Below are 25,072 nucleotides of genomic sequence, written 5' to 3' on the forward strand. Positions count from 1 at the left end.
ATATAAGTCTGAGGGGAACGCTACAAAGAGGACTGATCTATTTTAAGTAATCCACTAAAAATATCTTCAGAATGGCTGCTGACTACATGAAAGTCATTAAGTATTCAGAAGAACATAATACAGCAGTTAGAAAGGAAATATACAGTCAGTTGAATTATGATTTCCTCTGGCATGATGTTAATTAATTATCAAATAAACATCAGCACAACAGTTTGCCTTTCTTATATATTTTTTTAAAGATCAGCTTTCAAAGCTTATGACTTTTTACAAGGCATCTTCCCTAACCTTCCACTTTTAACACCAGCTTTCATCCCTTTCGAGCTCAGGTTTTTAAAGGTCACAATTCCCTATTATCAAAAATAAATAGAACTGTTATACTTTGCACAGCAAAAAGATAGGGGAGCTGGCACTGGCGTGCTGGTAATCCTCAAAATATTTCACTTTTAAATACCTTCCTTTGTATCTAGCCTAAGCACAGATAGGTTGACAGTGACCTCCCGCCTTTCAGCTAAACTGAGATCAGTACTTTACAAATTCTGTCACTCCTAACTGTCGGCTTTCCTTCTGTTTTTGTTGTTGTTGTTGTTGTTTTCTAAGTGAAAAACAAGTGACAGAGCAAGCACTTTATTCACTCTTCTCAGACACTTGCATAAACGTGCGTGACAGAAATGCACTGTCTGATTCAACTTTGAGACCCTCAAGGTTTTCACTCATGCAGAACATTCTAAAACAACCACTCAACAGGTGTCAGTATCTTGAACATCACATGCTGTGTGATATGCTTTCTTTTTCATGATGAGTTTAAGGTGCTTATGTTCTGCACAGTAAACTCAGTTATGTGCTTCAATGTAATTATTAACAAAGTATTTTTACAAGTTCCATTATAACAAAAACTTGGAAACTAACAAGCTTTGGAAATACAATGATTTCAGGCAGAACTTAGTACCTCACATATAAGTGTGCACATGTGATTGTATGATATTAGTAGATTTTACCTGAATGAGTTTCATATAGATGATTTTACACAAATGTAAATTTGTTATTAAGTTTGTAAATTTGTAATTAAAATGTAATTAATCTGATAAAACATTTAGGCAGTCCAAGAGTTTCTGTAATTATTTTGTTTGTGTAATGTCTTTGAGAGAGTCTTATAAATATGTACCAATTAATTTGTAGATCAATACTATGTCTAATCATGGGGAGTAATGATATAAAGTAGATATTCCATACACTTTACATGGACAATTCTTTTCACTGGGGCTTACTTTATGATTATTTTGTCATAATAAATGCAATTCATACTTTGCAGTGTTGAGAGTAAACATGGAAAAATAATCAACACCATAACTTGAGAACTCTGCTATTAGTAAATAAGGAAATTGCTCTGTAGTTTATAGTTGTAAATACATCCGTGCTTGGTTGTGTAACTGCAGAGCTACCGTGAGTGTCACCACTGCTGTCCGAGATATGAACAGATGTATTTGCAAATGGATAGAAACTTTCCCACCATTTTATTGAACACATAAAACATAAGCCATTAGTGTAAGAAAGAGCATTTTTTTTAAGATATGAAATGAAATACTGTTTCATATCCTTAAGAAATCAAGAAAAGGTGTGGTATATATATTAATATTCCTCCAAATTGACATTTGTTTTACAAAAGTATCACTTAAAGCACCTATTTTAGGAATTATTTTAGTAAATCAAAATCAAAACAAAATAGTGGGTGAAGCAGCTCATATAAATCCATAGTATATTTTTTAGGCTTGCCTGACATGACCCACTTTCTGTTCCTAAATCAATTTCATGCTCAAGCTGTGACACGGGTAATCCATTCAGATATCATCTACATAGCCAAAAGGTATAAAGGAATCACTTGGGAAAAAAAATCACCAGGAAAACTTTAGCATGTGGTTTGCTGCTGAACAGGCTCATAGCAGACAAGCCTAGTTTAAGCATAAAGACCTAATCTTTCTTTTTAATTTTTTTTGATCCACTGTGGGCTTGAACATCCTCATGGGTTAAGGCTCTGAAATTCATTGAATTCTTAGCACAATTTGTACACGTTGGGATGTGCAAGTTTTCCAGTTACCCCCTCACTTCCTTTCCCCTTTGTTTTATTTAAGATAAAAAGAAATACACTAGAAAACAGGACTGTGAGGTCTGATGGTATTCAGTCCCAACTTAGAAGTAAACAACAGCAAAAAAACCTGGATAAAAAGACTTTAAAGATAAGTTTCACATCAACAGAAATGACATCTATCATGGTGCAACTCTAGTTTGTCAGCTTTGAATGCATTTTATGTTATCTAATTTTAGCTTTGCAACAGTCAGTCTTTTAACTTCAAGAGGCACTCACATGTTGGAAAACAAATTAAGTTATGCTTGTTTGCCAAGCTTCCCACTGTCTTGCCTTATAAAAAACAAATGGGACTGAATATGTAAAAGGCTAGATACCTTACTGTTTCAGAGACACTCCAAAAATGCTTTTGCTTACAAGATTTTTCTACAGAGTGTAACATGGCAAGCAAGACATAAGTATGAACGGCACAGCTGATACACTGGAGGGAAGGTCCATCCAAAGAGACCTGGACCGGCTGGAGAAGTGGGCACATGAGAACCTAATGAGGTTCAATAAGGCCATGTGCAAGGTGTTGCACTTGGGTCACTGCAATCCCAGATATTTATACAAACTGGGGGAAGAACCGCTTGAGAGCAGCCCTCTGGAAAAGGACTTGGGAGTCCTGGTGGATGAGAAGCTGGACATGAGCCATCAGAGTGCACTTGCATCCTGAAGGCCAACTGTGTTCTGGGCTGCATTAAAAAAGGGGTGGCCTTTTTTGGGAGGGATTGATTTGGGAAGGGAGGTGATTGTCCCTCTCTACTCCGCTCTTGTGAGGCCCCATCTGCAGTACTGTGTCCAGGCTTGGAGATAATAAATACTGAAATCTATCAGCAAAGTTTGTTCTGGAACAGACCCTGAAAATAAAGTATTGAAATATTTTGTAAGTTGAATTTTGTTTTTCCCATTTATACTACCAAACCACCAAACCAAAACCACACAGTCTTTCCAGATGAAATAAATAGTACTTCCCTTATTCACAGATCTCATACTCTATTAAAAAGAAAAAAAAAAGAAGAAGAAAGAAAGAAAATTAAGAAGCCTGCACCCCTTTTAGAGACAGGATAGAAAAACTGTAGCTAAACAATCAAATTAGAAAATGAAATAAGCAAGTTTCAACACTGCATTATACTTATGGTTGCCTCTTAATGAGAAAACGTAAGGTCCTATCATTTTCTAAAAATATTTCCAAATAATTTCCAGTTTGCAAAAACAGCAACAACAAAAGACCAACCAAACAATCAAACAAAAGAAACTCTTCTCTTCCTTCTAATAGATAGAGAATAATGGTGCCACCAAAATCCAGGAATTAAACTTGCCAACTTGCAAACAGGTTAGAAAGTTGACATTACTTTACTGCAGCGCTGAATGCATGTTGGATTTGTCCTCCTGGCATACACACACAGGAGTTGGAGCACACAGATTACATACAATCAGTTTGTGAATATTCATACAGTTTGCACAAAGTGGCCACCTAGATTCTAATGTTACGCATGTGCTCTGTTAATACAGAGTTCTTGCAAAGGGGGGCTTTTGTGGTCATGAGGCTCCACCAGGAGGTACTATCCATGCAAAATATTGTGTGCTAAATAGGCCCATATTTAGTCAAGAACTTATTTATTTACAAAAAATTGATCCCTGAATAAGTTTCTAATTAGGATGTGATCTTGTTGTGATGCCTGTATTATCAGCCCAAGCACGGTACAGTGTTCCTCCTCCAGGCTTGTGGGATGCTGAAACTCTGCTTTCAGGCTCAGACATCCTGCTTATCTAGGATAAACAAACCTCCCCTAGACAGAATGTTATTTTCTTGAAGGCTGTGAATTAATTGCTGAAAGCTCTGTGTTTTTTGCCAGGTATCAATGGAAGGGGCAATAATGCATTTCTTGGTGGTGCTGAATGAATGGCACCTGTTGCCACAGATCTCCTCCAGGGCTTCCTATAAAACGTGACCTGCAAAACTCCTTGGGATCCTGTAGTCTGTGCAGTGCAAAGTGCCACCTTAAAAATTCACTCTCAACTTTCACACACAATGCAGTTGTGGGTTTGCTGTATCTTAGGACACCTTGTGCTAGATCAAACTGAAATCCAAAAGTGGCTCGATTCTATCCATATCTATATTTTGTATGACAGAAGAAACAAGGGTCATCAAGGCTCATCAAACAAAGATCTGAGAGTGCACAGACCACCCTGGCATGTGTGCAGTGGTGAAACGGTGAGCAAATAAATAGAAGGGAATAAAGTAATAGCAAAGGGAAGGACTGACATTTAATTTATCCAGGTTCCTTAGCTTTATATCTTTTGATAATCTGTTTTTATTTTTGTTGTTTTTGTTTTTTTTTAAGTCAGGTTTTTCTTACAAAATTATGACAACAAAGATGATTCATAGACAACTCACTGAAAGAAATCTCAAATTTCTCAATTAGTTCCTCACAATAAAACCCACGCAGCAATCAAGCATTAGCCCTAAATATTTATTACTCTCAAGAAAAATAATTTCTTCTAAAAAATTATCATTAATAGTTCTATATCAGAAGCATGTATACGTGCATCAAAAAAGGAAATCAAATGATGCATGAGAAATACTAAATGCCTCCCTAGAGCTTAATAGGTAGCTGAAGATACTTACCATCCCTGAGAAAAGGTCAAAAGGGAAGGAAATGAGGAAATACAAGTAATGTTAGGAAAATAAATATATTTTAATTATTGTTGCTATCCTTTTCTTCTCTTTCTTAAAGTAGCACTGAACATCTCCGAGTAAGACATGCTAAGGAATACATGGCTACAGATAGGTGTCCTTCAATTTGTATCTGCTATTCTGCCTCTAGTAATATTTCTTCTACATAAATACATGTGTAAACACATTTTCCTTCACTACCATCTCACCCATATGTATCCTACATCAATGAATTATCAATATCATCTTGGATCTTTGTCATTTTTATTCTACTTCATTCTCTCCTTCGCTGAGAAAGCAGTGGGCATGGCACAGCTGCCTAGGGCAGAGCTAAATGAGCATTTGGGCAATGCTCTAAGACTTAGGGTTTGGATTTTGGCTGGTCCTGCGTGGATCCAGAAGTTGGACTCCATGATCCTTATGGGTCCCTTCAGGATATTCTATGGTACTGAAGAAAAAAAAAAAAAGAAAAAAAAAAAATACCATGCAAGAACCCAGCACTCCACACTGCTAAGACAACATGCTACTTCAGGATCCATATGGACACCTACCTGTATCACCTACTGTAAGGAACCTCCTTTAGCAGTGGAGGTCCCTTCCAACCCCTGCAATTCTGTGATTCTTCATTTGTGGCATTTCAATAGAGCTGAGGAGGAGGCAGTTTTCAGCTAATTAAAACAAAACTGTCATCATCACCTTCTAACCCCTTTCTGCACTGGACAGAACTATGACCTTTTGAAATTTTTCAGGAAAATGCAAAGTGCAGGATACTCAAAGAGGAAACAGAAGGGGCAGAACGTTTCCATTGAGACCCTCCAGTCAGGCCTACTTCAAGTATGGAGTCCATTTTCCTAACACTTCAGTCAAAGGATTAAAAAATTACCCTGTGCTGTACACAAGTACCACGATCAATAAATTATTCTGAATTTTGCATAATTACAAGGTATTCCACCTCAGACATAATCACATTTCTTGAAGGAGTGTCGAAATTTGTTTATTATTCTCAAATGTGTTTTCAGAGGGCAGAAGTTTTAGAGGGTGGGAAAAAAAAATAAAAAAAAAATAAAGAAAACCCAAAAGAATTCAAATTCATAGCTCCAAGGTGATATCCTTTCACCAAGATTATGTGACCACCAGAGAAGTTGCCTTAATGCTTCCCCTGTCTGAGATAGCATCTACTTCTAGTTTCATTCAAAAATGAAGAAGGAAACAATTTTTCTGACAGTTCTTTCTCCGACAGTAATGATCCAAACCCCTGCACTCATGCAACTTCTGAGCCAGAAATTGGGTCACTGTACCTCCTTGAACCAAGTATTTCTGTGATTTAAAAGTGGCTTATTTCTGTGTTTTCAAAAATTCTGATTCTTCTTTCCAGGTAGTATCAGAAAAGCATCCATTCAAAAATAAACAAACGAACAAACATTAAAAAACAACTCTCTTTTGCTTACAAATTAGAACACGTTTGAAGAAACACCTTGGTGTTTTCCTTATTTTCTTCCTCTCAAATAACACTCTCCTTTTGTTTTAACTACTCACCTACCTCATATAAGTTTGGAAATATTTCACCTGTAGTACTTAAAAAGAACACTTGCATAAGGATGTTTGCCTCAAGATAACCAATTTAACTGCAGTCATAATTTGTTGGTTTTCTTTTTCTTTTTTTTTCTTTAAAAAAAAAAAAAGAGAAGTAGAAAGTTTTTTAACCTTTAATTTTTTAAATATATTTAGATTAAATTTAGTTCAAAGAAAACGCCAACCATATCATTATCAAAAAAGAGCAATGAAGTACCTCAACATGCCAGAGGAGGAATTGTCTGTCTCTTAAAGAAAAAAATAAATGTGACCTAGAACTGTCAGTTACGTAAATAATAATAATAAATGCATGGAAGAGATTTGTTAAGTGCTCCCAAGAGATAGTATATTTCCTAAATCATCCTGGATTGATATGAAGGCAAGAAAGAAAACCCGAATGGAAATGGGGAAGCGCCAAACATAAGACAGTGGTTTAAATTACTAAGGTCAATGGCATCTGAGACTATTTAGCCACACTGTCTGACAATAAATGGCAAACTTGCAGATGGTGCCTAAATTGAAGCTTCGAACACCACTTACAACACTATCATCATTTCCAAACCACTCCAGAAAGCTGAAAAATATTTCAGAAATGAATGTTTCTTCTACAATTGCAAGCTGGACAGGAAATGGGAGGAAAAGAAATGTAAGCCACATGCTAACACATATTAACTCTAGACAAGTAGTGAGAGGTTTATGTCTCCAAAATCATCTGGGCCAGTGAGGCCACCAAAGTTGTTTGCAAAGCTGTGTTTGCACTTTAATCATGTTCTTCCTTTTCCCGTTTTTGTTTATCCCCACCTCAAGCTAGATGAAACCTTTGAGGGGGTGGAAAAAAAAGCCATTTTCCACAATATACTCTGCACAGAACCAAACCACGATCTGGAAAAGAACAATTGCATTTCAAAATAGTTGAAAAGCAAGTATTTCTAGATGACATATTTTTATTGGTTTATGCCATTAATAGAGTTCTTAAAGGTATTTTTTCTTCAGGAGTCACCCTGAGATGCCAGCGAGCGCTCAGAAAGGAACAAGTTCATCAGGGTGAAGAGTACCTGCCTGGATTTTCTGAGCGGACAACTACAAACAAACAGCAACACGAGCAAAATAAAACATATCATCCAGCTTCAAAAATGACAAAAATTGACTGTAATACTGAAAATGAAACAAAGCAGTGGGGTTTTTCTATTTATTTAATTTTTTAAGTATGATCTGATAACACACTCAATGCGAGACTCCTCTCCGGGCTTCTAATAAACAAGAAAATTCACTCACACAACATCAGCATGCTATTTGTTTTGCTTCCTCAACTCCAAAATTGTTGTAAATAATGTTTTTTCGTACGTAAATTTGTGTTAGGATAATTTTCCATGTCATTATACACGATAGCCTAAACTTCAGCCAAAATGCATCCTATTCTACTTATGCGGTCCGGTTAGATTTCAGGAGCTGACATGCAGCACCTGCAGTATGTAAGCCAAAGGACAGCAGTCTAAAAGCTATTCTTAGTGTCACTAAGTCCAATTAAAGCTTCAAGTCAACCCTTAGACATTTATAGCTACAGCTCCTTAAAAATGACAAGTAGCTAGAAGCTGTCACTATCAGAAAATATGGTTACAAAACAGGTAGCACTTTTTCACTATGAATCATAGGCCTTTATGTGAAGCTCACTTCAAGTTATTTCAGAAAGGAATATAAAATAGTATTAAGCCGAATGGTTTTAATTCCCTTAACTAGTAAATGACACATTTGAATTACAGCACAGAATGGAAACTGAATTGAAACATTCTTTAATATAGTCTCTTCTGGTAAGCTATGTTGTAAGTTTCCTGCTCTTCGGCCTCTAAATGAATGATATATAATAAATTTTATAAGGCTTATACACTATATCACAAAGTTTACAATTAGATAACATTGGAGAATGCTATAACAAAGACATTTTTCTTTCAATTCATACTATTAAAGTTCAAGCACAAGATTTTATTAAAATATACTCACACATACAAAAAAAAAAAAAAAAGAAACAAAATTTCCCTTCAAATGATAATAAATTTATAAGGGATGACAGAATGGCTGAGGTTGGCTGAGACTTCTGGATCAACCTCATCCTGTCCAGAATCACTGCATGTTGGCCACACCGCACAGCTTGGTGCCATCCCCAAACTCGCTGAGTGTGCACTCCTCCCCACTGTCAGTGTCACTGATAAAGATATTGAAGAGCACTGATCCCAGCACTGGCCCTGAGGGATACCACTGGTTGCTGATCTCCATCCAGACACTGAGCCAGATTTACACTACATCACTCTGTGCCTCTTTTGCAGCAGTTTGAATTTCCACTGGTAGATTTGGAGACTCAGGATTTTCTCTACATTCTCTTCTCAATCCTGAACTGACAGTATCTTGCTAAAATAACATAGTATTCACTTTAAAGAGCTGCTATCAGCGTATGTTAGTGGTCCCTAAAAATACAAGAATGTCACATTAGTTCTCTAATTTGAATGTGAAGTCAAAATAGAAACTGAGAAAAATTATATTGAGAACTAAGGCACAGGCTTTGTGCAGAAACATGAAAATAGATTTTGTTGATTATTACTGCATTAAAATTCCTCTCCATAAACACACTGATGCATTACAATAACTTCAGAAATGTCTCCAATTTAATTCCACAACTCATTCTTATCAAATGAAAAAAGGTACTAGGCTGTAGTTAGTAGTCCTTACATCATTGTTTTCTCACCTTGCCATATAAGTTCTTAACCAGCCTCAGTAAGACATCAATGCTCCTCAGTGTATTTACACATATAATGCTCAAATGCCTCTATTCAGATATGGAGAACATTCAGATCTGTGCACCGTTTTTGACTTTCATAAGTATTTATTAGTTGGAAAAGAAGAGCCATAAGAGCGGAAACATAGAAAAGGAGTTATTAAAAATTAGCATAACTTACCACTGACACTATGGCAGAATTCAAAATCTGTAATGTTCAGCTATTTTACTAATTACTGCCCTCCTCCAATATTAGGAGTCTAGTGACAAAAGAAAAAAGAGAGGGAGAAGGAAAGGGAAGAGAGAGATGAAGAGTCAGAGAATGCAACATACTCTTTTATTTTTTTTCCCAGATCATTAGAAAGCCGCCTTCAAATCCAGGACCTTATTGTAACAGTTACTACTTGCCAAGTTTCTATGAACCACTCTCTTTAAGTGGAAAGGGAATAAGGAGGAAGAAAGAAACCATTCTTAGAAGTATGCTCTACCCTTTAACACAGGTCTTCTTGACATTAGCTGCCAGGAACTTGCTTTTGTTTCCTCAGCTTTTTACAAATAACAAGTTATGTCATGATAAATCATATCAGCCTGCATCAGTCATTCAGTAAATGCACTGAAAATCTGAAAAAGACTTTTGCCCTTAAACCTATGATCAGAGAAGTAAAGAATTCAAAACACATTTCGCAGTAAGCAAAATTAAAAATGAAAATGAAAATCACACCTGCTTTGTCCTGGAAAAAAAAAAAAAAATCTACTGCATTATCGACCAAATTAATTCCTGGGATAATTTTGGTTATTTACTAGTGCAGAGCATAATTCGTGATGATTGTCCAAGAAGGAAATTTCAATGTTTTTCTTCTTCTTTTTAGTCTTCTGATAAGGAGGAAGTGCCTCAAAACTCGTCTACAAAAGCAATAGATTTCATCAACCAATCAGTGCACAGATAGAAAGAAAACATATTGTTCTGTGTACTACATGCTCTAAAACATTCTTCCCACCAGCTTTCTAATTAACACCCCACTACAACCTACTCTAAGAGTATTGCTTTCAAAGCTTAACTAGAAACTTTGCCTAAAAAACCTGGCATGCCATTGGCATAAAAGATACATTTCAGCTTGGAGAACCATAAACAGGAGCAGCTTTAGAATAGATAAGAGTGTAATAACATCTTTAGGATCTACACCTGGAAAGGGAGAAGGCAAGGCTAACTAAACTAAGCTCTCATCACCAGAATCTTCAGATACTTCCTATGAGACATGATATGATCACAGGTCCACATTCTTCTCTTGACAGATCTCATGAGGTCAACTCTGACAACTTCATCCAGATGACACTGCTTTAAAACTCTTAATCCTGACAGATGCTCTTAAGTTCACCTTCCTCCATGAAAACTCAATGCAAGCACTTGGAATTATTTATTTGCAAGGCAGGGGGGCATGAGAGATCAGTACCCAAAATACTCAGTGTGGTACTAAATTAGAAGAGGGACTGAGAAGACTACTGCAAAAATTTGCTACCTGTTCTAACATATGGGATGTCACAGGGGAGTTCTGGTAAGCACATAACAAATAAGGAGCTCAAATAAATCCTTCAAACCAAGAAACCAGGCTCCCAAAAGTCACAGTACCTTAAATATTAGTTTGATTGTTAGTTTTCTGCTCTTTATGCCATTCTAAGTATTGCTCAGTTAGACAGTAGAGAGACTGCTATTGCAGTTTAACTCAGCAGGCAGAGCTGGGTTAACACCACAGAGCTACAATAATTCATGGGATGATACAAGGACAGCTTAATAAGAAAGGCAGGGGGGAAAAAAAAAGGAAAAAGAAAACAAAACCACCAACAAAAATAACAATAAGAATAAATCAATCAAGTGATGCACAATGCAATTGCTCATATACCCACTGACTGATACCCAACTAGTCCCCAAGCAATGGGTAACAGACCCCTCTCTGGCCAGCTCCCTATTGTTTATTGCTCAGCTGTGCCATATAGACCATCCCTTTGGCCAATGTGGGTCAGTTGTCCTGGGTCTGTGCCCTCCCAGCTTCTTGTGCACCCTCAGCTCCCATGCTGATGGGACAGTACATGAAGAAAAAACAGTCCTTGGCTCTGTGCAGCCCTGCTCAGCAACAGCTAAAACACTGGTGTGTTACCAGTGTTATTCTGTATCTGAAACACAGAAGGATACCTGCTACTAGAAAGAAAATTAACTCTATCCTAGCTGAAATCAGGAGAGCTGCTTATAAGAAGGTTCTGTAGTTTATAGTATTTTGGTAGGTACATAATAGGGGAAAAAAGGAAAGATAGATGGGTGTCACCTGTCCGCTAAGATTTCTGGCTTTGCTGGAGAAGGCTGTAATTAAACAGAAGGAGGTGAGCCTTCAGTACCATTTCTAACGTAGAGTTCTTGTCATGTTGCAATCACTTGTACTCAGAGGCACATTTTGCTGCCACTGACAAATACTGGTTTCCACTTTTCAAGACGAAACGATCAATGATGGAGAAAGGGCCACAGTACAAGAAGGTAGCTACTGCATACTTTGTGTGTTTCACTCTGAAAGTAATGCCTTTTATTTCCATGGAAACTGTAACAAAGTGCACAGTAAGCAAATTCTCAGCTATGAAACACCGTTTTTCAACTTAGTTACCGCCCTTAGGCAGAGATGAAAGAAAGCCTGCATGCCATGCTCATAGAAATCTGCATGGCCATCTGGGACAGGGCTTGTCTTTCCCGTTGCTGTTACCACAGATGGAACGCACCACCCACTGCACCACTGTGCTCATGTCCACCGTTTGGTTTCCATAAACCTTCAGCAAGTGTCAATGAATGTCAGTGCATACTATTTTTTCTGCGTGGAGAAATTCAATCCCACACCTTGCTCCATATGCACTTCCATGCCAGACACCATTCTGTCAAACTGCCCCTCTGCTGCTGTCTGTCACACAGCATGGAATGGAATGCTGACAGGAAGGTTGAACTTCTGCTGTCACACCACAAACATCTGCCTCTGACATCACAGAACAACATAATAAAACTGGAGGCACCAATTTTGCAGAAGCCCTTGTGTAGCATTTGTTCACTGTGCAGTGCACTCTGAGTCTCACATCCTACTGAGCAGTTTTCATAATCACTATAGACAAAAAAAAAAAAAAAAAAACTGTTATGTTCTGAATGTAGAAAACTTGTGAAAGACACTGCTGACTGCAAGGGGTGAAGACAGTTAACAGCAGCTGTACATAATATTACAAACATCCTTTTCTGAGTCATTGAAGAGGAAAAACTTGCCTCATCTAGGATTTTCCAAAGTACTGTTGCAAAGAATTCTCATCTGCCACGTCTTTTCAAAAGAGGTTCCTCTTTGTATGCCTCCACTGGAATTGCTTTTTCAAGTAGCACTTCTTTTATGTTCCCATCTAAGTCAACCACTGACTAATTTCAGTTAGGAAGTCCTGGAAGCAGGAGTGGCAATAGCAAGGTTTCTGTAATTAACTTAAAAGAGTATATTTACAAGTAAGAATTTATAGGCTTTCTACAATTATATCTCACAAACATAGAGTTCTAATTAAAGTCATTCTCTTCCTACTGTCTCCTGCAAAATATGTGAAAGGCTGAACTAATCATGTGGAGTAAAACTGTTTTCTTGTGCTTCCAATTAATACTCACCCATTGACACTGGTCTTAACCTGATACTCACAGGCCACTGGGGAACGTTCTGCAGTACCTGGTGCAATATGGTCCAAAGAAAAGATTGAATAATACAAGTCATTTTGGATCACAAAGTATTTCTGGGAGTAGCCTGTAAATTTCTTTATCTGGTTACTGAGAGAGTCTATTCCACTTTCCAGCCTGATTTTTTTTTTTTTTTAAGTAGAAATGCAAATACTTGCACGAAATCTAGAAAGACTATGGTTGTTCCTGATGCAAAACTAGGCAGCTGTGCACAGACTCTCAGCTGTTGTTTACAGTTTTGTTCTTCTTTCTCAACTAAAATATTTTGCATAAAGAGCTTAACCAGGTGGAGTCAGGTTCAGTTCTCACCCCCATGCCATTCAGTCCCTGCAGTACTCCAGGTCAGCACTTCCCCTGAGAACACACACTGTATCATTCCCCTCACCACAATATAAGGAATTCAGTGAATGCAAAAACAAAACAGTGTATTTGTTCAAAATAAAATACTTTGTGTGTATTTCTCAAGTGAATGGGGCTCAAGGACTTTCATATTAAGGTTTGTAATTATAATTGCTTAACTATTTCTGAACTTTCATTATCATGCTCTGACTTTGCCTTAGCTGTAGCATCTCCCCTTTTCCATTACCCTAGGAATTTGTCTCTTACAATGATGATTTTAGGTCTTTAAGATCAGTGCACTATCAAATTCGCACCAGGTAAAAAAATAATAATAATTAAAAATAATTTTTAAGAAGTAATACGCCATCTTGGAAACAAGCATGACATTACTGCTCTTCTACCTTTTATTTTCAGCTCTTTTCCTGTTAAGACTTTGAATATAATATCATTAAGGAGGTTCATATTGAGAGCTTTTTATGTTCAGCCTGGTTGAAAGAGTAATTTTGTACTAATCACTACAATCTTCCATCTCTGCAGATTTCATTACGTCTCAGGAGAGTGAGAATAAACTTCACGATCCAGTAAAATCTCTTGGCTCCCAGGGTAAATGCCATCACAATACACTGGCAACTCAGCGACCTTACTGAGTATAAAAAAAAACGAAGAAGTGTTGCAGGAAAGTTTGAGTTGTCCTTCTGAAGCTGCACCAAAGCACTTACCCAAATCTACCCCTTACAATGGCAAATTAAAACCAAATCCCTCTTGAACCCAGCATAACTCAATAATAATAATAATAATAATAATAATAATAATAATAATAATTTTTAAAAAGCACTTTGCATTAAAAGAAGTAAAATTCATAGCACTGCTAACTTTTTAATTAAAAAAATCATTTGCTCACTATGTAAAACTTCAAGAAAAATTATTGATGGAACAATTATCCTGTTAGCGAATGCCAACGTAAAGACAGGAGGCAGCAGAAAAACACATGAATCTCACAAAAAAGAAAAATGTCAAGTATCAGCCCGATTAAGTATTGAACCTGTGCAATTCAGCTACTCACTCAGTACAATTTTCATTAGAAATGAAAAGCAAAGGAAATATCCCGTGGTCTCTATTTTGCTTTGGACTGGATTTAAAATATATTCCATTAATGCTAACAAAGAAGCGCCTCTTTCATAAGATATTTGATATTTTTTACACATAAGGAGAATCCTTTCCCCTCCAAGCAAAGAAATAAACAAATAAACAACAACAAAACCCAGCTTTATCTATTCTGAAGTCATCCAGGAGATCTAAGTACCTGAATATGGTTACAGGTTTCCTTGGACAGGACAAGGACTTTGCACTACACCTTGCTCCCTGTTGTTCTCTACATGTCTCATTGTTTCCATGGAAATCAATTGGAGGTATTACTTTCAGAGTGACCCACATAGTTGAAAATAAGGTAAAACTTTACAATTTACTAAATGCAAGTTTACCTTTACACTAATTAATTAATTTATTTTTTTTTTAAAAAAAGGAGAATGTAGTTCCTCTATCAGTAGGAATCAAGTCAATTCTAGCAGTAGATTTAAACTCTTTCTTCAGCCATTCCTTTGCTGGTTGGATCTATCAGCTTCTGTAGATTTAGATTTAGGAAGCTGTGCCAAATACTGAAACATACCCCGTGTCCTTACTTTAATTTTGTCCATGCAATTCCGCAGAACAAACTGCAGCACTTCATACTTGAAATGAATAATTTCTCCTAAGAGCCATAAGCCATTTCATAACTTAATTTGAATTATGAATGAACTGCCTTTGAAACCAGCCCTAAACGAATTACACTGTGTGGGCCGTGGTGTAGAATTAAGACCCTTCCGCACATTTGCTTTAGAACAGAATCATGCTTTCCACACAAAATCCTTTGTTTTCTAATGGCAAGTATAATATCTTAAGTAACTGTGAAGAGAATTTCCTGACGTACTCTGCTCCTACACTGCAGAGGTAGGAGCATTACAGCAACACCGGCAGATCTCATCACATGCAAGAGGTAGGCTCCGACATTTAATGAAGGCTATGAAGCAAGAACTTAAAACTGAAAGAAGTGACTTGGACTGCATCAAACTTCCAACAACTACCATGCACTCAGGATTTTGTTCTGAAAAATGAACAACATGTATCAGCTTTCTGCAGTATTTTCTTAATGAATGAGCAGTTACAACCACGGGAGGGGGTTGAGGACAATCTCATTACTGCCACTTGCTACAGCCATTTAACCCACTAGCCAGAAATTAATGGGAGTGACGGATTAAACTGTTAGATGTCTAGAGACATACAAAAAGAACCGTGCATTGTCCTCACTGCTGGTCAAATTTATTGCATCTAACTGTTCTGATAGTTGTTGGCTGCCTCCTCCTCTATTTCTTTTTTATGTACCCAGTCTCAGAAAATGATACTTTTTCGATTTAAATCTCTTCCCAACAGTTTTGTACAGGCCTTCTGTTTCAATCACCTCTAGCAGTTTCTACAAGTAGAAGACCAGACAACTAGGTTACGCCTAACACTGAAGTTAACTTCACACAGATGATATTTTTGTCATCCTCCATCTACTCCAACTATTAAGAGAGTTCTTTCTAGAGAAGCTCCTTTCTCCCAGTGCTGCTCCTGCTTTCTCTCATCCGTTTGTGCTTGTAGCAATTACCACGAAACATGAACAGTGACACATTTTAATACAAGCTCATTGAAGCACCACTTTGGAAAAGAGCTCAGAAGGTGCAGCAGACCTATTTTGTTTAAAATCTGGGAGAACAAGATTTTTTCATCTGGAGTAAAGCAGTCACAGAGCAGCCATTTTAAGCCATTTGGAGTATGTTGGGTAGGTTTGTAACTCTGACTTCCCAGTCTCCAAGCGGGAAAGACCGTTGGAAAGAAATGGCTTAGGAAGGAAAGGAAATTCTGGCAAGGGGAAAAGTCTTTTGTTTAGTTTTTTGCTTGTTTGTTTTTTCTGCATTGAAAAGCATAAACAAAGGAAGAAAGAAGTAGTAGGGAGCAATTAATGCAAGCCAACTGAATGGCTCTAGAGAATTCAATAATCATGAACTACATTGTAAATACATTATCCTTATGTACACAAATACTAAAAAGATCTTTTTAATGGGTTCTCTAAGTGACCGTCACTTCAACCTAGTTTAGCAACTGCATATGTTTAAAGTACGTTTTAAATTGAAAGTCAGTTTTCTAACTGTGTAATTATCATTTTATATCATGATGTAATTCGTAATTTCAGGTAAACGGGTTCAAATTATTATATCTAATACAACATTAAGAACAAAATCCTTATGTATAATACTTTAAATGCAAACATTCTCCCCCTGCCGCTCTTTTTTTCCTTATGGTTAAATACTTACTCCAGGAAACACTTTAAGAACAAACTCAACAAAAAAAATTTTGTCCAAATTCTGGCAATCTTTTACACAGGACCAGATTTGCCAGAGGAGTGTTTTCGAGCAAAAAGCAGGACAAAAGGGAATGTAGGGGTCACACATCCCCAGAGATCAGTCTCCAAAAAGGGACTGCCTGGGAGAGATTGCTCCTGCTTGCCCACCAGAACACCCTTGCTTTTCCACGTATCTGTTATCTTACGGACAATTTCATTCAGTATCAGTATGTAATCACCATGATCCCTTGCCCTTTTTTAAGCTGTACCAGCGTTCAGCCCAACTCTACTGGCACAGAAGACACAGCGTATTGGCTTATGAAATGTTATTAACAGTGTTACTTTAAAATCACAGTGAACTGTTGCTCCCTCTTGACAGGAATGTGGTATAAGGTGATGCCAACCTTGTTTCAGCCCAACTGCAATGACGCATTCATCTTTTAAAATGATTTAAATTTTATCACCTTACACAGATTTCATCCTTATTGCTCCTGTTCATACATCAATGTTTTCTTTTTCAGCACAACACGACTACTAAATTAGAGAATGAGAAACTGAAAAAGTAAATCCTGGCAGCCTTTTGCAATCAACACTAGCAATTCTAGTGCCTTAAATCCTAGTATTCCTGCATATTTATTCAGCACAGTCACCAGGCTTCATTTCAGTAGCTCAGAGTACAGCGGACAATCCCAACAGATATGTCAGATATGTAACACGTTGTAGAAGCAAGACACATTTGAATACAGCAAAGCAATTTGTTAATGTATTATTTGTAGAAACTACCCACTCACTGAGAATACCGTTTAAATGGCACCATTTAAAAAGCAGACAGTGATTTTATTTGGTAGCTTCCCACCATCTTGTTGTAATGCAACCATCTATTTGGAAGACAGATCTGATAGATGTTCTGAGTTTAAGATTTCAAGCTCCTGAAAAGGAAAAAAAAAAAAATTGCAATAATTACACGTAAAAGCATAGGGAATTTTTTTTTTTCCATTGGTTCTATTAAAATGTAATTAGTGCCTGTGCAACCGCCAAAAAAACAGCAATTAGCATTGTCGTGTAAGAGACCACTGGCACTTAATCTGGTTCATGAAAACCTCCGATGCACTGCTGCTATCGGCCTGTCTACCTACCTGAGGAACTCCATTAACACAATACATAGGCATTTTACCATCTTCAGGGCAATTATTTTTAAAACACCCTGGTGAGTTCATGGAACAAATGCACAGATGAGGAGCTAAGGTTAGGCTATAATGTTAGACAGCATTTCATTTTCCAAATTCTTTGTAAGGAGGTATTTCCAGATGCACTACATTTTTAATAAAACCTACAACTAGGTCAACCAAGAAAAAATAATTAACTTCTGGGTTTCTTTTCCAGAATTAAACCCATTTTACACATCAAAATGGTTTTCAAAAAATACCTATTACAGTCATAAAGGCTGAACCAAGGCTTGTTTTGGAATGCTTGCTCCAAAAATTCCCACTTACAGTTGTATGTAAAACTAATTCTCCTTCAGCTATTACAACTTCATAGACTGTCTTTTTAACACCTGAACAGACTCAATAGGACGGCAAAGGTGGAAAAAGAAAGTAGAAAAATTGATGGTGAGCACATCAAAGAGTGCCACAATGCTTATCTACAGGTGACTGGAAGCTCAGAAAGAAACCATATTAAAAAAGAAAAGCCAGTAAGACAGAACATCTGTATTTGTGCGTGGTTGTGTAGAGGAAGAAGAGAGAGCAATTCACTCAAGTCATTATTATGCCAAATGCTGTTTTGCTTTTAGAAGTCTAAAGTTGAACCACTTTTGCGATGCAAAATAAACAAAAAACTGGTATAAACTTTTTCAGTTTCAACTACTGACTACGGAATAATCATGACCCGGTGATAAGTGGCACAGAGTCTAGACAGAAGCCAAGATAGTCATTAGCAGTCTACTCCAGGAGTCAGCGTGGTGTGTTTGACATTTCCATTAACAATCCAGAAGATGGGGCAGAGTGTATCCTTTCCAAGACTGCAAATGACACAAAAGCAGAAATAGCTGACGCACCAGAGGGGCTCACTGCCATCCAGAAGGACCTGGAAGGCTGGGGAAACAGGCCTGCTTTTGAGGAAAAAGAGCCCCAGGCTCTTCTCTTCCACCAGCTTATCATGGTAGCAGCTCTTGGTGCCTTGTTCTTGCAGCCACTGCTTGTGTTCCATGAGGCCTGCCTAGCTCAGGCACCTGGGGACCCTGCAGGCCACGCTCACAGCAGTAGAAGTCAGCAATGGGGGGACATGTCCTCCTGGGATGACTGTAGGGCAAGAACTGGACCTTGAAGAGCCGCCAGGGCTGTGGCCACAGCCTGGCCCTGTGTTGGCATGGAGCACAAGTCAGCCCAGCCACAGAGCTGGGAGTGCTCATCACTGAGGGACTGGGGTGTTTCTTCAGCCCCTTGTTCCACCAGCAAAAGATTGTGGCTGATCTCTATCTTCCAGTGTGTGACACGCTTTTCCAGTTGAAGCCTCAGCACAGGAGAGCAGCTCCTCACTGTCAGCTCCCCAGGCCTCCACGTTGCTCACTGTTCATGGCCAAGCCATCAGATGGAAGTTGTCTCATTTGCAATGACACCTGGGGTGGCTTGCCCATTGCCTTAACATGTCACAATCAGTTCTGTTTTGAATGTCTGATCCTGTGGGTATCAGGTTCCACCACCTTCCCAGGGATGCTGGTGAGGCTGAATGGCCTGCAGTTGCTCAGGTCCTGCTTCTTGTCCTTTTTGAAGTATGGAGTGATAATGGCTTTCCTCCAGTTTTCAAGAACTTCTCCTGTACTCTATGATCATAGATGACAGACAGTGGTTTGGCAAATACTTATGCCCACTCTCAGCACTCTCAGATGAAACTTGCTGGTGCCCATGGATTCATGGGCATTGGTTTTGGTTAGACAGTCTCTGACCAGGCTCCTTCTCAACCATGTGGAAGTCATCCATTCTCCAGACTGTCCATTTTAACCTTCAAGGCCTGGGACTTTCAGGAGGTACTCTTATCAATAAAGACTGAAGCAAAGGCGGCATTCAACAAGTCTGCCTTCTAAGTGTTTTCTGTTACCAAGGGCACTCACCTCATTCAGCAGTGGGCTCACATTCTCCCTGGTGTTCCTTTTGCTTGATACACTTAAAGAATCTCTTTTTATTGTTAACCTCCTTTATCAGATTTAATTCCAAAAGGGCTTTAGCTTTCCATGTAGTCCCCTACCATGCTCTGACAATGTTTCTATATTCCTCCCAAGCGGCCAGACCCTTTTTCCACATTCCAGAAACCTACTTCTTCCATTTGAGTTTTCCATGAGTTTCTAGCTTGTCCATGCAGGTCTCCTGATGTTTTTGGTTAGTTTCTTGTTCTCAGGTATGCACCAATCTCAAACTTGTAGAAAATGGCACTTCAGTGTTAACCAGTGCTCTTGGGCCCCCTTACCTTCTAATGCTTGAAGGACAAAGTTGGCTCTCCTGAAGTGTGTGCCTAGCAGTGCTGCTTTCCCAACAAATATTAGGGTGGTTGAAATGCTCTATGAGAACCAGTGCCTGTGAGGCTACTTATAGCTGTGTGTTAGAAGGCTTCATCAACTTTCCCCACCTGATCAGGAAGCCTGTAGCAAATACCCAATACTGTCATTCTCATTGGCCTGCCCTTTAATTCTCATCCAAAAGCTCTCCGCTCATTCATCACTCATTCCTAGGTAGAGCTCAATACATTCCAGTTGTTGTCTCCCAAAAAGAGCACTCCACTGCCTTGCCTTGCTGTCCTACCCTGTCCTGCCTTTCCTAAATTGTATATAGCCATCTATGACAGCATTCCAGTCATGTGAGCTGCCCCATCACATTTCCAAGATGACAAGAAGATCATGGCCTTGCAACTGTACACAGATAGCTATTTTTTTTTTAATTTCTCATACTGGGTATGTTGGTACATAGGCACTTCAGAGAAGAAAATGGAGCAGAAGATGCAGGCTTCCCTAGAGGGATGCAAGGGGAACCCCTATAGCAATACACACCCTTGAGGCGTCTGGCCTTCTGTCTCTTGCCATGGAGGGCAGCTAAGGAACATTTACCACTGTTCTGGTTGGCCTGGATAATTTCCCAGTCATTTGCAATGGCATGAGCATGGCCACTGTGGACCCTGCCCTCAAGCCCCTCAGTTTAAAGCTTGTCTGGCAGCTCCTGACAGCTCGCCCTGTGGTCTCTGATTTCAGGATCTCTCTCACACATCCCCCACATGCCGCAAAACACACCTGCACTGGAGCTAAGCACCTCAGAATGAGAGAGAACAATATCCTTGATGGCTTTACTTAATTTAAATTCCAGTGAAAAAATATAACCAGTCTGTTTTCAAAATGTTTTCAAAACCCTTTCTTATGAAATGTCTACAGTGTGCCCAGGATCAACCACAATGAGGGAATAAAAGATTTACTTTGAGTGTCAGAGTACCTTAAAAAGCTATCATTGATCAAAGTTAACATTGGAAAAAGACTGCAAATTTCTTCAAGAGCATGACTAATTTTTTTAGTGGAAAGAATTTAGATTATCTTTGAGCAATAAGATAAAAAAAAGGATTGAGATTTAAGCATCATCTCAACAGTACAAATCAGTTGATTTAGACCATTTAAAATTGATGTTCACAGCAACTTTAATCGATCATAATTGAAAATAAACTCATTAGATTCCACATACTCTGAAATACCTTTAAATAATTAGCTGCATATATCTGATGCCTTTGTGATCAGAGAGCATTATGTGAGCACTGGAAGATCCTTCTACAAAAGATAGTGCAGAATGAATTATGTGAACATAGAATAATGAAAATACAATGTCAAAATAACTTCCTGGATATACAGTCAGCTTTTTGGTGATATTTTCTCCTTCGATGCATGCAGATTATGACCGTGGTTCAACTGAAAACAGTTTACAGACACACACTGTTCCACTTCCCCACAACTCAGATGGTTAATTTTAGCTAGCTGTTGATTCATTTTGGAATCACAGAATCCTTAGGGTTGTCCAGCTCTCCTACAATAAGCAGGGACACCTACAGGTAGATCAGGTGCTCAGAGCCCAATCCAGCCTCACCCTGAGTGTCTCCAGGGATGGCGCATCCACCACATACCTGGGCAACCTATGCCAGTGCCTCACCGCCCTCACTGTGGAAGACTTTTACCTTACATCAAACCTAAATCTATCCTCCTTAGATCTGAAACCATTTCCCCATGTCCTATCAAAACAAACCCTGCTAAAGAGTCTGTCCACTTCTTTCTTACACGCTCCCCTGTAGACACTGTGGCCGCTGTCAGGACTCTCAGAGCTTTCTCTTCTCCAAAGTGTACAGCCCAGCTCCTTCAGCTTGTCCTCATAAGGGAGCTGTTCCAATAGGTCTGTGTCACTCCTGTACTGAGGATACCACATCTGGACACAGTACTCCAGGTTAGGTTTCACAGAGCAAAGTGGCAGGATCACTTCCCTCACCCTGCTGGCATTCGACCCCACAGTTGACGTCATGTGCAAAGATTTTAGAGAATCGGTCCCCGCACTGACCCCTGGGATACAGCACTTCTCACTGATCTCCGTCCAGATATTGAGAAATTTTACACAAAGCATCTCAGAACATATCATTTTAATACCCTATTTCAGGGATTCCTTTCCAGATGTTGGTTTCAATACAAATTATGCAGTTCTCTTGGACAAACTAATGTAAAGGTTCCAGCTCTTTAGTGTTCTTTCCACCAAAAACTACCACTTAAAACTTCAAGTTGAAACCATTCCAGTTTTGGTTGGAACTCCTAGAACATACGCCTTATAGTCCAGGTCTGGATGGCACAGTACTTCCAACGTAATCCCCACCTTAAGAGAGAAAGAAGAACAGTAAGAAGATCCGGTAGCTAATTCAATGGAAGAGTTTCAAAAATAATCTGGCTCTCTACCTGTGCCTCTAACACATAGTCTCATGATACTGTATGAAATCTGTAGTATCAGAACTGTATCTGTCTTGCAGCTGTGTATTCCTTAATTTTCTGGAATCTGACTTGAAACGCTCTTGAATATCTTACGTGCCAAAGACAAAGCAATTACAGCTTTAGTCAGTACTCTTAAAAATGAGGTCAGTAGTATTTCACATTTGGTGCCTTTCAGTCTTTTATTTGTGAACTGGAGGTATTGCCCACTTTAACAATGTGTTGTGAAAATAAATTTGTTAAATACATATGATAATGATGCTTATTATCTGTTAACCCAACAGGAACTTAATCCTCCAATCAAAAAGCCCTGAACATCATGCAGTGCAGAAGGCAGGGGCAACTACACTACTACACCAAGTAATTATAATGACACTGTATCACACAGCCACATATAACAAGCATGAACTATCATTAAGCACTGTCACTAAGGCAGGGTCTCACAGTAAGGGAATGCAATTGAAAACTGCATCAACTCCAATAAAGAGGCCATTTTGAAGATAAATTCCTTTTTTTTTTTTTTTAATGTGTTTTATCTCCTAGTTTAAAAGCAAACCAAAAGGGAAAAGATAAATAAGATAAATCTCATTTGAGACCTTCCTGATAGCTGAGTCACGCAGATCAATATAAGACTGCCAATAGACCAGGGGACAAGAAAAATGACAGCCATAATATGTAGGATCTTACACAGCAGTTGGATCCTTTACTAGAGGGTTTTGCACATTCATGTATAGAGAGACGCTAAGATCCCAGGAGCCTTTTCACTCTGTGGTCAAAGAAAAGAGACCTTAATACACGATTCTACACAAATATCTCCAATTTGATACCATCCTTCCAGACCCCTCAAACATGCACCTGGCTGGTCATAGCCTTGTCAGGCTCTCCGTTTTTCATTCATGGCCATTTTCCCATTCCCCCATGCCAAGCTTTCCTTTACACATTAAAAGAAAGTCTGCTTATGTGCACTGTAGCATCCTCACCTCAGATTACTCTCAACCTGCTGGCAAACCTTCTCCTTTCAATTTAGGTGTGTGCATTTCTGCCAACTTACCTCAACAGAGTATCATTACTTATCTGTGAGTGGGAAAAAGAAAAAACGTCTCTGACTTACAAACATGAGTCATAAACTCAGACTTGTTACTGCAAATCAGAGGGGGCACTTACATGCCCTGGTCATGTCATCCAGGCTTCCATGATTAAAAACATAGGATACAATTCTTAACAAATACATGAAAGGTCAAAATAACTTTCAAGCATGACCAAAACAATGATTTTTTTCCCTATGCTTATTCATCTGAACAATATAAACCACTTAGTCTAAAATAAAGTTTGAAAAAAATACCAGCATGATGCAGAACTCAGCAAAGAACATTTCTCTCTGAACTATTTGGCAATAACAAAAAAGTTACAACCAACCAAAGATGGTATTTTATAATAGGAAGCACCTGGAAATCTAGTAATATATTACACTATCTCAAATGAAGACAAATTAAAAATAATTCATCAAACCAAGTAAATTATTTAAAATACCATCTTATACCCTTGAGAAAGTATCCAGACATTTTAAATAGTGCTCCTTTCACATAAATATATGCCATAGCAAATCAGTCCTTCAGACATTATCTTACTTCACTAACAGAGTATGTAATAGCATGCAAAGACAAACATTTAATGTTACTTCCTCTCACTTAAATCACTAGCTTGACCTACTAGCCCTCTTGCTTTTGTCTTAGTATAACATTCCTCAGAGCTTGAAGAACATTACCATAAGTCTACTGTCAGAAGAGAGGAGAAAGAAAAAAATCTGCAGGAGATAACATCCCAAGTCAGCCAAGGTGTTACTCTAGCTGTAATTTCTCAACAGATGAAACCTAACATTTTCTAGTCAAGAAAGACAAGAAACATTAAGATAGTTATCTCCTCTGCTGAGGGAAATATATATCTGCCATAAGACAAACTAGGCCAGGGCACCTAACATTAATTAAATAGGAGCATCACTCTGTTTTAAAACAAAAGGAGAATGTAAGTGATGTAAACAGCTTCTGTTTCCTTTACAATATGATAACACAGGAAAAAAAAAAAGGAAAAGATCTTTTGAAATATGGTTTTGCAAAATAATTAAGTTCTCAGAAAACAGTCAGAAAATGTAGATCTAAAGAATATGAAAGATAAGAAAGACTAATTTCAATCAAAACAGGGATAGGAAGGTTATATTTCCTCAAAAGAAGGAAGAGTCTAAATTGATAAACAAATCTAATCCATGTTATTGATGTACAAAATAAGTTCATGCAGAAGAAGAGATATTCAAGAACTATTTCTGATGAATGATGATGCCAGGGAAAAAAAAAAGTATGAAAGAAAAAGATAAAACAGGTGGGAAAAAAAAAAAAAGGATTATTAGGTATTACATCAAGTTTTATAAAATCACCTTCCAATGGGAAGAGTAATAAGAAAAAAA

The 25,072-nt window shown here is 38.1% G+C and overlaps 1 protein-coding gene across 7 annotated transcripts in view; it reads right to left on the minus strand.

Annotated features, from left to right (window-relative positions):
* Nucleotides 1-25,072, minus strand: part of PRR16 (proline rich 16) — a 398,943-nt gene that overhangs the window by 121,727 nt on the left and 252,144 nt on the right. The window lies entirely within an intron of this gene.

This window comes from Meleagris gallopavo, chromosome Z, assembly GCF_905368555.1.
Source record: "Meleagris gallopavo chromosome Z, MGAL_WU_HG_1.1, whole genome shotgun sequence".
In the NCBI taxonomy this organism is placed as follows: Eukaryota; Metazoa; Chordata; class Aves; order Galliformes; family Phasianidae; genus Meleagris; species Meleagris gallopavo.